Source organism: Orcinus orca, chromosome 8, assembly GCF_937001465.1.
Source record: "Orcinus orca chromosome 8, mOrcOrc1.1, whole genome shotgun sequence".
In the NCBI taxonomy this organism is placed as follows: Eukaryota; Metazoa; Chordata; class Mammalia; order Artiodactyla; family Delphinidae; genus Orcinus; species Orcinus orca.
The window spans coordinates 14,044,404-14,057,807 of record NC_064566.1 but is presented as its reverse complement, the minus strand read 5'-3'; the positions used below and the strand labels follow the sequence as shown (position 1 = coordinate 14,057,807).

At 44.5% G+C, this 13,404-nt stretch overlaps 1 long non-coding RNA gene across 1 annotated transcript in view; it reads right to left on the bottom strand.

Moving 5' to 3' along the window:
* Positions 1 to 10,821: 10,821 nt before the first annotated feature.
* The window catches only part of LOC125965162 (uncharacterized), a 101,336-nt gene continuing 98,753 nt past the window's right edge, over positions 10,822 to 13,404 (bottom strand). The window contains exon 4 of the long non-coding RNA XR_007478743.1: positions 10,822 to 12,560. This is a non-coding gene — a long non-coding RNA (uncharacterized LOC125965162). The remainder of the gene's footprint in view (positions 12,561 to 13,404) is intronic.

The following is a 13,404-nucleotide window of genomic DNA, read 5'->3' as shown; positions in this document are numbered from 1 at the left end:
AGGGATAAATGATGAGAGTGGAAGCCAGATTGGAAAGGTTTTCCTCTTTACTTCTGTGCTCTTATTCTATTACCCCCATTAGATCTATGACAGCAGAGCCAGGCTCTGGAGGGGTGGCAGAAAAAAATATGAGCTCAGTGATAGAAGCCTCAGATGGAAATTCTGGCACCAATATGTACTAGCGGAGCCTTTTCTTATCTGTTTGTTGATTGGGAGTATTCACTGGGTTTTATGAGGATTACATGAGATGATATTATATCACAAACAACATTCAGGTGGTCAATTATATTATTACTACACTAATCCTGGCATCCCAAAACTCATTTACTGTCCTGCACCTTGACCTCTTCAAGTCTTATCCCAAACAGCCAAGGCTTGCCCAGGACCTGAGTTCATGTCAACGAGGCCTCATCTCACCAGCCTGCCCCAGCCAACTGGTAGTGACACCTTGGGGAGCTGTGTGGAGAAGGATGCTTAAGGCCAGCAAGCAAGTGCATCACAATCCTCAGCAGTGTCTGAAATGGATGCAGGAAGGGGGAGTCACACACACACACACACACACACACACACACACACACGCCTCTTGTTTACACAAGGCAGTGAAACAGGCAGAGGCTGCTCTCCACCACCTTTTCCAGGAATTTGGCCCCTTTCTCTTTCTTTCCACTTTTCAGCCATTCTTACTATCAATTGGTTCTATGTAATCTTTTCCGAGGTTTAGCTTCCCTTTAAAAAGGTCCCCCGGGGATATCTGTGTTCATGAAGGGCTTCTTGAAAACAGAAAACCCTTCAAAATCCCCCCAAGTGAATCTTTAACGGTGAACCACTAGCGCAGTGAAAGGTAGTCATTGAAATAATTTTGAGCCCAGAGTTTTATCCCTAACTTTGAAATCACACCTCAAAGGTAGCCTCCTTTTCTGCTCCTTCTAAAGTCAAAAGGACACTCGAGCAGTGTAATGACCCCTATGACAGCATCCTCCCAGCCAGCCTGGTCTGGACCCAGGGCCTGCCTGGGTCCCAGGGCAAGTGTGACCTGAACGTGGTGTGGGAAAGCCCCATAGATGTCAGCTCTCACCTCTGAGACCACCGGCTTCTCACTTTGTTTCTCGCAAACTCCCATCTCTTCCCTACAGGCACTTAACAAACAAGACGATGTATGGGACATAAAAGGGCTTGTGTGCGCGTTTAATGATGATGACAGTGATGACAGCTTTTATGGGGGCTGCCTGGGACCAGGGCACAGCACCTGTGCAGGAACTTGAGCCTTTTCCCTCTTTCACATAAAATAGTCCTTCTTCACACACCCTTCTTTCAAAGATTTCTTAATCTTAAAAATGACTTTCCTAGAAGGATGTCCTTTCATTTTGTCTCTATTGTTAGATTTTTAAAATAACGATTATATGTTATTTTAAAGAAGATTTTTTCCATGGGGGTGGGGGTGGGGTGGGAGGAACAGACACTCTAATAGCTGTCTCTGCCTTCATCCTTTACAGCTGAGTTATTTCCGACTCGCTTGAGTTTACTGGATGACAGCTACATATAGTTTAAAAGTATTTGTCCTCTTATCCGTAGCATTTGGTATGATTAATCTATTGGCATAAAATACAAACAACTTTACCTACATTGTTTGAAAGACGCTAGAGTGAGGAGGTATGAAGAGCCCAGAAAACAAGCCCAAAAGCTGGATAAGAATGGCATTTTGGGCTTGCCTGGTGGCGCAGTGGTTGAGAGTCCGCCTGCCGATGCAGGCGACACGGGTTCGTGCCCCGGTCCGGGAAGATCCCACATGCCGCGGAGCGGCTGGGCCCGTGAGCCATGGCCACTGAGCCTGTGCGTCCGGAGCCTGTGCTCCGCAACGGGAGAGGCCACAACAGTGAGAGGCCCGCGTACTGCCGAAAAAAACAAAAACAAAAAAGAATGGCATTTTGAGTTTGTTTGGAAATGAAGCTATCTCATCCTATTTGTCCTAAATTGCCTTTTCCTTTGTTTATTGTTGGGTTTTTTTTTTTTTTTACCATCTCTCAGTTTTCTATTGCTACGTGACAAATTATCACAAATTTAGTGGCTTGGACAACATCAGTTTATGATCTCAAAGTTTCCGTGGCTGGGCATGGCTTAGCGGAGTCCTCTGCTCAGGGTCTCCGGGGCTATAGTGCAGGTGGTGGCCAGGGCTGGGGTCTCACCTGAAGCTCAGGGTCCTCCTCCAAGCTGTGTGCTTGTTGGTAGAATTCACTTCCTCACAGCTTGCTTCTTCAAGACCAGCAGGACCTTCTCTGATCTCAGGGAAGGTCTATGTCCTCTTTTAAAGGGTTCACCTGCTTAGGTCAGTCCCGCACAGGATAATCTCCCGTTTGATTAACTCAAAGTCAACTGATTAGGAATTTGAATTACATCTGCAAAAACCTCCTCACCTCTGCCATATATGTAACCTATCAAAGGAGTGGCAGCCGACATATTTACACACCCACCCACACTCCAGGGGAAGGGATTATACAAAGGTCATTGGAGGTCATTTTAGGATTCTGACTATGACATCCTATTTTTACACTGAGCTATCATAGACAAATGAGAAAAATACAAGTAAGCAAAAAGAAAGATAAGTTAAACAATTGGAAATGCTACCACCTAGAGATAACCTCTCTTAGCTTGTTGACTTAGCCCCCTACACGTTTCCCATGTGAATGTATTTGTAAAATGAGATCGTGGCATACATACTGTTCCATTACTGACTTTTTCTCACCCTAACAATGTTTTGAAACTCTCTTTCTACAGCCACACACAAATATCTATTGCATCCACTCCATATCTATAGTACACTCCATTTTATGAAGCTCCTATAATTTATTTAAGCAGTCCACAATTTGGGGGGGAGATTAAATAAACTTTTCATATTTAAACAGTTTTAGATTTACAGAAAAGTTGTGAACTTAGTACAGAGAGACATATACCTCACACCAACCAAATAACAGTCTTCCCTATTATTAACATCTTACATTAATATGGTACATTTGTTAAAATTAATGAATGTACATTGATACATCATTATTAACTAAAATCCATATTTTATTCAAATTTCCTTGCTTTACCTAATGTCCTTTTTCTGTTCCAGGATCCCACACAGGATCCCACACAGGACCCCACATAGGATCCCACACAGGACCCCACACAGGACCCCACACAGGATCCCACACAGGATCCCACACAGGACCCCACACAGGATCCCACACAGGACCCCACACAGGACCCCACACAGGATCCCACACAGGACCCCACACAGGATCCCACACAGGACCCCACACAGGATCCCACACAGGATCCCACACAGGACCCCACACAGGATCCCACACAGGACCCCACACAGGACCCCACACAGGATCCCACACAGGATCCCACACAGGACCCCACACAGGATCCCACACAGGACCCCACACAGGACCCCACACAGGACCCCACACAGGATCCCACACAGGACCCCACACAGGATCCCACACAGGACCCCACACAGGACCCCACACAGGATCCCACACAGGACCCCACACAGGACCCCACACAGGACCCCATACAGGACCCCACATTACATTCCGTTGTCATGGCTATTTAGGCTCCTCTGGACTGTGACAGTTTCTCAGACTTTCTTTGTTTTTGATGACCTTGACGGTCTCGAGAAATACTAGCCAGGTCTTTTGTAGAATGCTTCTCAATTGGGATATTTGTCGATGTTTTCCTCATGATTAGACAGGGGCTATGTTTTGGGGAAGAAGGCCACAGAGGTAACTGCTATTTTCAGCATATCCCATCAAGGGTGCATACCATCAACATGACTTATCACCAGTGATGTTGACCTTGATCACCTGGGTGCTGTACTGTTTGTCATGTTTCTCCTCTGTCAAGTTACTCCCTTTTCCCCCCTTTTCCACACTGTACTTTTTGGGAAAAAGTCACTATGTGAAGCCCACACTCTGGAGTGAGGAGTTAATCCCCCTCTTTGTGGGCAGGGTATCTACATAAATTGTTTGAAATTCTTCTGCATGGCAGATATGTCTCTTCTCCTTCACTTTTCATTTTTTCAATCATCAATATCAGTATGGACTCATGGGTACTTATTTTATACTTTGGGTTATAATCCAATATTACTTTGTTTTGTTCCTCAAATTGTTCCACTTTCAGCCATTGGGAGCTCTTTCATTTAGCTCCTGCATTTCTTTGACATTCATCATTGTGGGTTTAGTCTTTGTTTCTCTGAGCACTTCCTTACTTTCTGGCCCTACAAGATGCTACAGGTTTATCTTGTATTAATATTTTTCTTGCCCCACTCCAAGAATCAGCAGTCTACTATTTTTTGACACTTGGATCATTTCCAGTTTTTTGGTTTTGGGTTTTATTTTTTGTATTTCTAAACAAGACTGCAATGAACATCCTTGAGAATATATAAATAGGTATATTTATCTGATATTTCGTTTGAGTTATAAAAGGGCAGAAGCTGGAACTTAGACAAGACCGGTGAAAGGATTTAGACCAAACCTTCCTCTGCGTAGCCACTTTGAAAAATAGTTTGACAGTTTCTATAAAATTAAATATACACTTTCCATATCACTGACAATTCCAGTCCTAGATATTTACCCAAGAGAAATAAAAACATGTCCACCAAAACACTAATACTAAATAGTCATAGCAGCTTTATTTGTAAAAGCCAAAAACAGGGACAGTCTCCATCAACAGGTGAATGTATAAACAAATTGAGGTCTATCCAGACAATGGGATACAACTCAGCAATGAAAATAAATAAACCATTGCTCTGTATAACAACATTTTCCAGAAATATAAAAATATGTTGAGTGAAAGAAGACACAAAAGAGTACCTTCAATATGATTCCATCTGTATGGAATTCTAGAACAGGTAAAACTATAGGAACAGAAAACAAACCAGTGCCTGGGATGGGGGAGACTGACTGAAAAGGACTCAAGGGAACTTTTGGGGGTGATGGGAATGTTCCATGTACTAGTGGTTACACAAGTTTATACAGTTTTAAGGCACTTAAAATGGGTGCATTTTTTGGTATGTAAATCATACTTTGATAAAGTTGATTAAAAGAAAACAACAACAAAACTGAGCCCAGATTGCAGAAAAAGAACCCAGAGGAGAGGGCAGTAGGCAAGGAGGCCTTCTCAGGGAAGGGGGTAGGGCCTCTTCTGTCTCTCTCACCCACCCTTCGTTACCGAGAGATGCTCATCCTGATTCTTTTTTTTAAAAAAATAAATTTATTTATTTTACTTGTTTATTTTTGGCTGTGTTGGGTCTTCGTTGCGACTAGTGGGCTTTCTCTAGTTGCGGTGAGCGGGTCCTACTCTTCATTGCGGTGCGCGGGCTTCTCATTATGGTGGCTTCTCTTGTTGTGGAGCACAGGCTGTAGGCGCACAGGCTTCAGCAGTTGTGGCTTGCGGGCTCTAGAGCGCAGACTCAGTAGTTGTGGCGCGCACGGGCTTAGCTGCTCCACAGCATGTAGGATCTTCCCAGATCAGGGCTCGAACCTGTATCCCCTGCCTTGGCAGGCGGATTCTTAACCACTGTGCCACCAAGGAAGCCCTCATTCTGATTCTGAAATGTGCCTCTCCCCACTCCTCAGGGATCCCTCATGCTGAATCAGGGCCTGGGCTTGGAGAGAACGCAGGTTGTAGACACATAGAGTGGACCCACCGTACCCAGCAGCTCTGAGGCTGGAGGTGCTTTGTGACACGTCTGTTTGTTGGGGTGCAGGGAAAGGGCTAGAACACACTGGGGCTTAGGCAACTTTGCTGCAAGACACTCCCAAACAGAACTTGATGAAAGTGGGGCTGCCTCAGTGCCTGTGCAAATGGGCAGAGTTCTGCAGGCCTAAAATTGCCTCACCAATGGGTGAGCCCCGAGTCACCCAGTAGCGGTGTGATACCTCTAAGAGGAGGCAGCATTTGGGGCCAGGGAGGACAGCAGGCGCAGTGACACAACAGGAGACCAGGGTTTGTGGACTCTGGTCTCAAGGGACATGCCTGGGTGTCCCCCTCCACTCACTGACAGAGGTGGTGAGTGATGACCAGGGCCAGGACTTATGGAAACTTCAAGGGGAACTTTAGCTGGGTGGAAGAGTGAGACATTTGTGAAAGACTAGATCTGCTGTCAGTCAAGCAGAGTTTGAGATCTGAGGGATTTATGTAACGTAAGCTCATTCATTCCTTCGTGAACCTTTGTTGAGGGCCTTCCATGAGTCAGATGCTGATTTAGTCACTGGGGATAAAGCAGGGGCAAAGCAGAAAAGTCCCTGCTATCATGGGACTCACCTTCTCTGACAGTTACATCCTGTCATTTCAGCTGGAGGGAGTGCTTTGAAGAAGACAAGGAAGGGTGAAGGCTGGGGGAGCCACCTCAGGTTGGGTGGGCAGGGCCCCTCTGAGGAGGGAACACTTGAGCACAGTCCTTTGGACCAATGGGCTGGAGAAGCCTGGAACATACTAGTTACCAGATAAATTCTTAGCAGGGCAATTTCTGGGTCAAAGAGCATAAACATTCTAAGGCTTAAATTCTTCTCCAGAAAGTTTCCTAGGTTGCCTTTTTAAAGAAAGGGGGAAACACTATGTGTTTTAGGAGTGCTTCAGAGTTTTTTAAATGTGTGTGTGTGTGTTTGTGTGTATGTGTGTGCGATGTCTCCTTTTCCAAATGCCACCCCAGAAGGGATGGTTCAAGTCAGTTCAAGTCTGTCAGACCTAAGATCTTAGGAGCTAAACATCCTAGTAGTTGAAATGGCAGTCAGAAAGGCCTCCGTGTGTATCTCAGCTCTAGCACTGACCAGCTCTGATGTGACTTTGGACAACTTTTGCCGGAAGTTGTGTAAGCCTCAGTTTTCTCATCTGTAAAATGGGCCTTCTAATAATGCTTAGCTCCAAGGGTTATGTGAGGGTCAGACAAGACAACATAAATGAGGTGCTTTGCGGAGTACCCAGCACACAGTAGGTGTTCCTGATTCTTTCTCTGCAAGGGCTCCAGTGCAGTCTCCTAGCCCAGGGCGCTATGCTCCCACAGGACATAGACAGGGTGTAGGCCTGCTCTGTGCCTGCTTCCAGACACCAGATCAATTGTTGTCCACTAAGATTCCCTATCTGGCCAATGTTCCCCACCCAGGTATGAGTTAAGCTGACTTTAAAAGATCCTAGATGATGAGCGTGTTTGTGTGTATCTGTGTATTGTGTCATTTTTTTTCTCCTAGGAAGGAACAAGGATTTTTCCACACTCCCCTAAGCGAAACCAGATGAGCAGAGTTAGCTCAAACTTCTCAAAAACAATTCACCTCTGCACTTAGACCAGATATGGAATGTTTCAACCCCAAAGTATACTTGTTGGTGTCTGTGTCTGAAAAAGCACAAGTGATTCGGAAGAGGGTCAGAGTGAAATCATCATGAGCCCAAACACCCTTCAGCTACAGACGGACGTGGCAAGTTTTGATTGTTTGCTTGTGTCTTAAAAAACAAACAAAAAAACAAACAAAAAACTCAAATGCAAATACAGCCGTTATTTTACCTGGAACTCAGACATGAAACGTTCTGCCTCTGCTCTCTTCACATACTTTATATTGTGCACATCAGCTTCTCACATTTGCTCTCCAATCGTCCACCAGGTCCCCGGACTCAGCAATCACACCTCAGCAGTTCTTTAAACTTAACACGGAAAAACACGCTGCTCCGTCATCCTCCGCCTACCCCCTCCCCACCTCAGGGCAAGGTGTCCACAGCAAGGATAGCCGCATCTGGAAAGCCCTTCTCAGTTGTCAGTGAGGGCAAGAGTTCCCAAATGCTGATCTGTGAACTAAGTTTCCACCCATCCCTAGTGAGATAAGATAAATAAGAACAATGCAGAGAGGTTTTCGTAAGCTCAATGTATTCCATTTTTAATTCTTAAATGATGTCCTCTTTATTTTTTGTTTTCAAATATTCTTTTATGAAATTTAGTGACAAGAGATGGAGATCAGTTGTGTTGTGTTTTTTTATACTGTTCTTTCTTGGCAAAAGAAAAAGTTGGCCAACTTCATGCTCATCAAAATGTATTTTGAGATTTTCCTAGTCTACAAACCCCTGAAGTCTGGGAATCACCTGGAGAAGGAACCAAGTGCATGGACAGAAAAAAAAACGCATATAAACTGAGTACCTGCCCTGTGCTGTGCTCATGAGTCATTTCATCTCATCCTTACAGTAACACTGGGGAGCGGGTGATAGTATTTCCATTTGATGGATCAGGAAAGCAAGGCTTCTAGCGGTTAAGGGACTTGCCCAAGGTCACTCAGCTAGGAAGGGGGAGAGGGAAGGCTGGGATTTGAGCCCAGGCTGCATGAAACTAGATCCGGAGTCCCCTCCTCCACCTCATGTCTATTCCAGAATTCCCAACACAATCGGAGACTCAGAAAAGCATCTAAAATTGAAGTAGGTGTAGGGCCTTATTCAGAAGCAACAGTGAGTAAATACATTCACAGATCAGGAACAACCCTTCCACCCACAAATGAGAGAGAGAGAAAGGGAGAGGGAGGTGAACTGTGCTATTCCATGGTGGATGCACTTTCAATAAACACAGTGGGTGAAATTATGAAAGTGTTAAGTGCTGAACAATCAGCAACAAGCTGATTCATAATGCGAAGGGGCAGGGGCGGGTCCTGAGCACATTAACTGCCCTCTTCAGACGCTGAGAACAGGAACTGGACACGGAAGCAGCTGCCCCATTACCAGACAAATGTAGAGAAAGTGACAGTTCAGGGAAAAACAAGAGTGATTAAGGGATGGAAGAATCCATGAGTAAAGATGAAGAAATAATTATGCACAGCTTGGCTAACTCATAAATCAAGGACGTTCATTCCATCTACAAACACCAGCAAGGTGAAAAGAATCAAAGAAAGATGGGCTATTTAATGTACATTTAAAAGTGAAACAATGGCTAGAATTGAGAAAGAGCTAGAAGCTGAAAGTCAGGGACACGTGGACTCACTGTGAAAAATCACCTCGGTGGGGGGGTGGGAGAGGGAAGCAGCCAGAACCCCAGGGGGGTTGAGACACCAAGGAGATTGGACAAAGCATCAGATAAGGCACAGTAGGGAGCAGCGCCCCTCTGGGCTGAGACGTGACCTCAGTCTTTTCCCTGCCTTCCTCTTACGGCTTCCACACCTCTCTCCCCCTCCTCCCCTTCACCTCAGGAAGACAGGATGGCAATTTGAGGAGGGAAATGGTGTCAACAAATATCGCAAGGTGTCATAACAGCAGCCCACCACTCGGTTTGATTTGGGACCATGGCAGAGGAGCATTAATTATCCCCCAAGAAACCAGCCCCACAGCAGAACGACCCTGAGGGCAGAGAAGCCCCTCAAGGCCTCTCCCCCGGAGCCTGCAGGGATCGGGTGACCAGGTTTATTTACCCAGAACCAGCTGTCGCAGGATTTACTGCCAGCACACGAGGGGTTCCCCAACACTGCAGACAGAGGAAGGTGACATTTGGGCAGAGTTTGGGCTTCGTCAGCCGCTGGAATCACCTTCTGCCTGAAAGTGCCTTAGCCAGAGAAAGATGGAAGACCAGGGATTCGGTCTCCTTTCCACTGTGATAAAACCACTTGGCCCAACCTGTGAAGAATGAGTTTTTGTCCCGAAACGCCTCACTGAGGAAAAGGGGGCAGGCAGGACAGGAAGCCAAAGGGTCAAATGTGGGTTTGGGAAGAGGCTAGTACTTAAGAGATGTGGAGGGAGCAGGTGAAGGGTGGTGCCTTCTTGAGAACGCACTGAACACCAAGGAAAAAAAAAGCAGTGGAGAGATGGAAGAACAGAGAAACCTAGTCGAGGTTGTATGATAAGCCCTCTGGGACCCAATGCCCCCGTTTCTTACATTGTCATGCATATTATTGGCCCTCCACAAAGGTTTGTCATCAACAGTGCAATTAAATAAACATAAGAACAATGCAAAGAATGGAAAGACACAGTGAGCAATGGGACACGGGGGCAAGCTAGGAGCTAAATAAGGCCCATGGCATAAATTACAAGCTTACTGAGGGCAGGGGAATCTGTCTACAAATTCTGCAGTATTTTCTCCTCCACGGAGCTCCAAGCGTTTAAGGGATAAATGATACCAGTTACAAAGTCAAGCGTTTTAAAATAGTGACAACCCCCAAGAGGTGAATTTCAGTCCTTTTTCAATTTCTCTCCTCGGTCTCTTAGTGATTTTTTTTCCCTCATAAAACGAGCACTCCAAGTTTTTAGTCTGATATGCTTCTCAGAACAGCCTGTTGGTTCTAAATAAGCTAAAGAGAAGTAATATAATAACCCTGGTTTGGAACATCAGGTCCAGCCATCGATTATGTGGCCAAGTGGCCTGGCTAGAGAGTGCTGGACGCTGGGCTCTCCATCTCGGGAGCCATCTTTTCGTGCTTACATCCATTCACCAAACCAGGAGCCAGCAAGCATCAGTGGTGGGCAAGCCACGGTGCTGGCCTTTGGGGAAGAAACCAAAATACACAGGACACTAGAAATGCAGGTCATCGAGGACAGGAAAGGCGTACTATTCATTTTATTTTTTTTGTCCCTCAGTATCTACCACTGGGAAGAAGGACACTGCAAGCCACCATGAGTCATTTACTACTTAGTATAGATGAAGGCTCAGAATGACGTTAGTGTAAGGGTTTTTGAGAGATAGAGACAGAGAGAAAGAGAGAGAGAGGAAAATGGAGAGAGGAGGAGGGCATGGGTCCATAGAATGAGGGAGCACAAGCCAGAGTGAGGAGGGGAGGGCCAGACTGGGAAGACTAGAGAAAGCAAGACGGAGGGGAGGGCCAGACTGGGAAGACTAGAGAAAGCAAGACAAGTCATATAACTGCGTTAATTAATTAAACACACACAAGACAAAACTTCCTTACAAGTCACCTTACTGGAATCAAAGATAAAAGATACAAGCCCAGACCCTTGGGGTGTGATTGTGTGCATGTGATCACACAGGATACAGAAAAATGTGAACAAACATCTATAAAACAATGTGACAATTGTTACAATAAAGTTAAAGAAAGGGATAATGGATGAAATTTGAAAATGAACTGTGGATTCGAAGATGTATTTGTATCCACGATAAATATCCTGATTGTGACGACTGTACTGTAACTCCTGTAAGAGAATATCCTGATCTTAGGAAATATACACTGAAGTATTTCAGGGTTTAAAAGAAAGTGGGTTTTGTTGTTGTTGTTGTTGTTTCCAATAGGCACGTGTATACAACATCTGAAGAGCACACAGGATGAAAGAATGACTCCAGGGGGAGAGGAAGGGAAGGAGGAGAGTAGGGAGGGGCTTCACTGAGGATCTGACCTTTGAGTACAAGGGAAAAGACAGAGGAGTTCATTTGGAGAAGAGGGGTTGGAGAGAGAGCAGGCTAGGAAAAGGTCATGGGCAAACGTGTGGCATGAAAGCACGGAGGACATGCCCTCCTGGAAACCTTAAAGAGCGAAGCCTACCTAGAGTTTCCAATCTGTGAGAAAGGATGTGGACAACACAGATGGACAAGACTCTTTGGGTCAGTGAAGGGCAGGCTCTGCAGTTGGAAAGTCAAAAGCAATTCCTCAGTAGACACAATTCTCATCTACAAAATAATCACTGTCTGTCTTGTGAGACAGAGCCTATGCCTGTAATGAGTGCAAAAAAGCTCGACTATTTTGAAAAAAAAAAAAAAATTAAATCAGGGTCACCTCAGCCAGGAAGCATTCAGAATTGGGTTGGGTAAACTCAGTTTCCCAAACATTTATGAGCAACTTCTGTGTTGGACCCTGGGGATACAAAGACGGAAAACACATGGTCCCCGCCTTCAAAGTAGATCACAGGCTGGTAATCAAGAAGAGCTTCTTAGACAAAGTGAGTTTTGAGTAGGAGAGCAGGGATGTGGATTGACAATCAGCCAGACCTCCAAGCGTTTGGCTTCTTCAGGCCTGCCACTGACCTCCAGGGGGGTGTTTGGTCTCTACTGTGGCTGGTACCCAGGCATCAATGCACTGATGCTAGGAGAGAAAGCCAGAATGGAAAGGCTATTTAGGAGCCAGCAGTGGTAGGAAGGGCCTTCTAAATTGGAGATAATTGACCTGGGCTTAGCTACAGTGACAAATCTGTTGGAGGAATATAAAGAAATTAAATTGGTCAAGAAAATTAGAGGCCAATCTCATTTCTTCACCTAGATGCAAAAATCCTAGAAATTGAATTCAGCAGTGTATAAAAAAGATAATGTATTGTGGTCAAGTTAGGTTGATCCTAGGAATACAAGAGTGATTTAACATTAGAAAAGCTATTAATATAATTCACCATATTAATGGATAAAGACCATATGGTTATCAAAACAAGTGTAGCAAAAAATATTTGCTAAAATTTACCACCAATTCATAATGAAATGTCCTACCTGATAAAGAGCTTTTATCAAATAATTACAGCAAACATCATTCTTCAAGGTGAAAGATTTGAAGCATTGCTTTAAAATCAGGAACAAGACAAAAATGTCCACATCAACTCTTCTTTCCAGCATTGTACTTGAAGTCCTATCCAGTGCAATAATAAAAAAGAAATAAAATGTATAAGTTTTGGAAAGGAAGAAATAAGACTGATATCTTTATAGATAATATAATTGCTTATTTAGAAAACACAACAGACTAGAATGCTGGAATTAATTTTTAAAAGTTTAACAAGGTGGGTGAATAATATAAATTGATTGCATTTCTACCCTCCACCAATAAACAGAAAGCTTAATTTTAAAAGATGTCAGTTATTATAGCAACCAAAATTAAGGTACTTAGGAATAAACATGATGTAAGGTGTGGAAGACCTTTAAAAAGAAAAAAATTTACTTTATTGAAAGACATTACATAAGACAAGTAAATGGAGAGATGAGCCACATTCATGGATAAAAAGTCATAATATGAAAATAACATCAACACTCTTCAAATTGATCTATAGAGTCAACTCAACTCAAGTCCTTATCTCAAGAGGGCTTTTTAAGTAATTTGACAAACTAATTCTAAAATTTATATGGAAGGGAAGAGTCCTAAAAGAAGCCAAGACATTCCCGGAAAAACGAATAAGGTGGGCTTCCCTGGTGGTGCAGTGGTTGAGGGTCTGCCTGCCAATGCAGGGGACACGGGTTCGAGCCCTGGTCTGGGAGGATCCCACATGCCGCGGAGCAATTGGGCCCATGAGCCACAACTGCTGAGTCTGCGCGTCTGGAGCTTGTGCTTTGCAACAAGAGAGGCTGCAACAGTGGAGGGCCCACACACCGCGATGAAGAGTGGCCCCCGCTTGCCGCAACTAGAGAAAGCCCTCGCACAGAAACGAAGACCCAACACAGCCAAAAATAAATAAATAAATAAATAAATAAATAATAAAACA